This window comes from Bubalus kerabau, chromosome 14, assembly GCF_029407905.1.
Source record: "Bubalus kerabau isolate K-KA32 ecotype Philippines breed swamp buffalo chromosome 14, PCC_UOA_SB_1v2, whole genome shotgun sequence".
Classification (NCBI taxonomy): Eukaryota; Metazoa; Chordata; class Mammalia; order Artiodactyla; family Bovidae; genus Bubalus; species Bubalus kerabau.
In genome coordinates, this window is record NC_073637.1 from 45,229,070 (window position 1) to 45,234,202 (window position 5,133).

The 5,133-nt window shown below is 45.9% G+C and overlaps 1 pseudogene; it reads left to right on the forward strand.

Moving 5' to 3' along the window:
• The first annotated feature begins 2,400 nt into the window (after positions 1 to 2,400).
• Positions 2,401 to 2,929, forward strand: LOC129626908 (peptidyl-prolyl cis-trans isomerase A-like; annotated as a pseudogene).
• The last annotated feature ends 2,204 nt before the right edge of the window (positions 2,930 to 5,133 follow it).

Genomic DNA, 5,133 nt, shown 5'->3' on the forward strand with positions numbered 1-5,133 from the left:
ACTGGCTTATTACACTTAGCATAATATCCTCAAGGTTCAACTGTGTCATACATATGATAGGGTTTCCATCCTTTTTAAGGTTACAAAATGTGTGCACTACATTTTCTTTATCCATTTGGATGTCAATAGACATTTGGGTTGTTTCCATCTCTTGGCTATCATGAATAACGTTGCAAGGAACACCGATGTGTAAATATCTCTTTAAGGCTGTGCTTTGAGTATTTGGGGATATAAATTTAGAGATGGGATCGCTGGAACTCATGGTAGTTCCATTTTGAACTTTTAGAGGAACCTCCATAATACTCTCCATAGTGGCTGCTTCCTTTTTCATTCCCACCAAGAGTGCACAAGACTTCCATTGTCTTCACGTCCTTGTTAACACTTGTTATTTTTTGTTCTTTTGATTGTAGTCATGCTAATGGGCAAGAGGTGATATCTTATGATAGTTCTGATTAGGAATCTCTATTTTACATGAGTGATGTTCAGGGACCATTGGTGATGGACAGGGAAGCCTGGCGTGCTACAGTCCATGGGGTCAAAGAGTCAGACGTGACTGAGTGACTGAATTGAACTGATTTTACATGAAGAGACTGAAGCTGTCATTGGAGGGGTGGGAAAGATTTTCCTTCTGTTCACTAGATCTAGGACTTGACCTTCTATGTTGGAAAATGTGCTAGCCTAGTTCTATCCTCATGGTGCTCCCGTGCTGGGATTCTAACAAGTGCTCCCCAGGGTCTGAGCAGTGCACTAGGGAGTAACTGAAGCCACAGGACAAAAATATAAAGGCAGAAGAGATACCAGTTCAGCAGTCCTGGTCAACTTAAATCACTGTTCATAACAAGTGCAAATATATTACAAAACATCACATAACATTTATGTACAATTTGAGAGATAAAGCACAAGACTTTGTGGAACTTTCTGGAAACACCTCAGTGGGATGCTCTAAGCCATATCCAGGACAATCCTGAGAGATCCATGCTCTCTCTCCTCTGCCACTAGAGAACTGGAGGGAAGGTTTGAAAAGCACTAGCATAGTCCTCAGAGTCCCATGAACATGTTTTTCTTTTCTTATTTGGTTAGAGAATCTTGGGGGTGGAAAAAAAATTACAGAACATCTGAACCCTCCCTGTCATCTTACAAATGCGAAAAGAAGGGCCCCCAGAGGTGAAGGCGGTGCTCAGGTTCCCACTACAGTGCTTCCTCCTCCCCCAGCCAATGCGGATGTGCCTGATGACAGCTTAGAGGATTTCTGTTGCTGAGAGAAAAATCATAGGCGTAGCGGGACCACAGAAGTGCTCACGCTGCATCTCATATATGCAGAGGAAATGCATTTTTTTTTTTTTGCTCTGCATTTGATTTGATTTGGTCCCACTGGCTAGTTTGTGAGAAAACAATAACAAAATCTCTGTTTTGAGCTTTAATCCAACGCGATACACTTAGTTCCTTAGGTGATGCTCAGCCTATGCCTTTATACTTCTCCTTCCCCTATCCTCTCCAGAAGGCTAGGTGCTCCAGGCAGCCCAGTGACCTCATGGAGGTCTGGTGACTGGGTCTGAGGACTGACCTGCTGCTCTCTGGACCAGCTGCAGACTGGCTCTTCTGAACTCCTCCGGGAATCTTTGGCTTGAGCGGTTCCTGATTGTTCAGCTGGTGTCTGTCGCTAGCATCCTGCCGCTGATAAACTCGCAGTCTCTTCTTTGTCAGCCCATTCAGGGCAGGGGGCCCCTCTCCGCTGCCTTGGCCTCCCCCGTGGCTTTCCTCAGTGACTGGCCCCTCTGAGTTTCTGCCCATCCTCCATCTGGCCCTCTGGCTCCCACAGGCCCTGGCCCCACCCTATCTCTGCTGTAAGGCCACTGCATTTGCCCACAGTGGGCCCTGTGTGGACGCCCTCATGCCCAACATCCAGGTCACGTGCAGGCCACGGGCAGCTCCAGGAGGTGCTGAAGACCCTCTCTCCATCTGGACACACTGCTCTATTGGTTCTGTTTCTCTGGAGAACCCTAACTAAAACAGAGCAGCCCACCAGGTTCCTCTGTCTATGGAATTCTCCAGGCAAGAATACTGGAATGGGTAACCATTCCCTTCTCCAGAAGATCTTCCTGACCCAGGGATCAAACCCAGGTCTCTGGCCTTGCAGGCAGATTTTTTTACCATGTGAGCCGCTAGGGAAGCCCCCCTAAAGAAGCGTCCTAAATTCTTACTTGATCTATATAAGCAGAGCAGTTTTAGGTCAAGTCAGCAAGTCTAACCTGAATCATAAAAACAGAGGGTCATAGCCCTTTAATCAGCTCTAAGACTTGAGCCAGTACAGACCCAGAACCCCTTGAATGAAGGAGAGGCCAGTCCTGTTAAGAAAGGAGCCCCATAAGTCTGACAGATGTTGTTGCTCCAGAGCCTCCCATGCCAGTCAGCCATGGTCAACCCATTGCCATCAATGGCAAGCCCTCAGATGGTGTCTCCTTAGAGGTAAGGGACCTGGAAACCAAGAAGTGATTGCTCATCCAATCCTTAAAGCTATGTTAACAGATTGGAGTTGTTTGCAGAAAAATTTCCGAAGACAGCAGAAAACTTTTGTGCTCTGGGTACTAGTTATAAATGTTCCTGATTTCACAGAATAATTCCAGGATTTATGTGTCAAGGTGGCGACTTCACATGCCACCATGGCACTGGTGGCAAGTCCATCTATGGGGAGAAATTTGATGATAAGAATTTTGCCCTGGACATATGAGTCCTGGCATCTAGTCCATGGTGACATAAACGGCTCCCAGTTTTCCGTTTGCGCTGCCAGGACTGAATGGTCAGATGGCAAGCACGTGATCGTTGACAAAGTGAAAGACAGCATGAATGTTGTGAAAGCCATGGAGTGTTTCGGTCCAGGAATGGCAAGACCAACAAGAAAATCACCATTGCAGACCGTGGACAAAGCTAATAAATTTCACTTGTGTTTTATCTTAACCACCAGACCACTCCTTCTGTAGCTCAGGAGAGCACACCCTCACCCCCATCTGCTTGAAATATCCTACGGTCTTTGTGCTCCCACTGCAGTTCTTTGGGTTCCATATTTTCTTTGGGTTCCAGCTGGATTGCAAAGTTTATGATTATGAAATAAAAACTTAACAAAAATAGAAAGCAAGGACTCCAGCGCACTGCTAAAAGGTGTACTGTTAATCTTTCTCCCAGTCTTCCCCAAAGGGACCTACAGTTTTATCAGGGCTACTATGCATTTAGCAAAAGGAAGTAATCAGAACTTATAGGATCTAGACACTAATTCCAAGAGATCCAAAATGTTACTGTGGTCCAGCTCAGAATATGAGCTTATGAAAGTCAGGTGATTGACAGAGTGTTAGCTCAGGTCTGTCTCACAGCAGGCCCAGTGGGTCCTGAACCTATCCTTGGTTATTTCCTGAGTTGTGGAATGCATAACTGGAATAGATATATGCTAGCAGAATTCTCACATTGGTTCCCTGATCTGTGAGCTTTAATAGTGGGAAACGCCAAGTGGAAGCCACTAAGACTGCCTCTACCTAAGAAAATAGTAAGCTGAAAGCAGGGCCACATTACTAGAGAGACTGTAGAAATTAGTGCCACCATCAAGGACTTGAAGGATAAGAGGGTCATAATTTCCACCACAATCCCATCTCCCTCACCTATTTGACAAATACTGCAGATAAACAGGTCTTGGGCAGCACCAGTTGATTATCGTAAAGTCAGCCAGCTGATGACTCCAATTGCAGCTGCTGTAAGAGATGTGGTTTCACTGCTTGTGCTAATTAACACATCCCCTGGTAGCTAGTGGCTTCTCGGGCAACTCAGATGGTAACGATTGATCTAGCAAATGCTTTTTCCTCCATTCCTGTCCATAAGGCCCACCAAAAGCAATTTGCTTTCATCTGGCAAGGGTATCAATATACCTTCACTGTCCCTCTTCAGGGTCCTATCAACTCTCCTGCCCTAAGCCATAATCTAGTTCACAGGGACCCCTCTTCCTCAAGATACACGCTGGCTCATGGTATTGATGAAATTATGCTGATGGGACCTAGTGAGCAAGAAATAGCAACTACTTTAAGACTTGTGAGTAAGACATTTATGTGTCAGAGGGTAAGAAATAAATTAGACAAAAGTTCAAGGGCCTTCACAGCAGTGAAATTCTTAAGGGTCTAATGGTATAGCTAGTCGAGATATCTATTCTAAGGCGAAGGATAAGTGGTTGCATCTGATCCCTCCTACAACTAGAAAACAGGCACAATGTCTCTTGGGGCTCTTTGGATTTTTGGAGGCAACAATATTCCCCTCATCTGAGTGTGTTACTCCAGCCCACTTATCAAATGACCCCAAAACATCTTAGTTTTGAATGGGGCCCAGAACAAGAGATGCCTCTCCAAAAGGCCCAGGCCACTGTGCCAGCTGCCCTGCCACTAAGACTACATGAACTGGCAGATCCAATGGTCTCCTACTGACACTTCAGGTAGGAGGCTCTTTGGGGCCCTACAGGTGAATGCCGGCGCAATTCCTTAGGATTTTCAAGCAAATCCCTGCCATCCTCTGCAGATAACTACTCTCCTTTTGATGAATAGATCTCAGCCAGCTGTATTGGGCCTTCAGAGAGACTCAGTGCTTAACCACAGACCAAGTTACCAGGCAACCTGAGCTGCCCATTGTGAAATGAGGGTTATCTGACCCATTAAGCCATCAAGCTGGGCATGCACAGCAGCACTCCAGCACCAAATGGAAGTGGTGTATATGTGATAGGGCCAAGCAGTCCCATACACAGTGAAAGAGCCTTTCGAAGACTCAGTTATAGCACCAGCTAGGTGGCAGTAACTTGTAGGTGAGGTTCTCCAGAAGACTGTGTGTGCTCAGAATCAGCATCCAAAATATTAGCTGTCCCATAGCCAGGATGCAAGGGTCCAGGAATCAAGGGGTGGAAATGGGTGTAGCACCTCTCATTCTTACCGCTAATGACCCACTGGCCAAATGTTTGCTTCCTGTTCCCATGGCCTTAGGCTCTGATGGCCTGTAGATATTCATTCTAAAGGGAAGAATGCTTCCACCATGGGATACAATGATGATTTTATTGAACTGGAAGTTAATACTGCCACCCCATCACTTTGGGCTTTTTGTGCCTCTGAACCA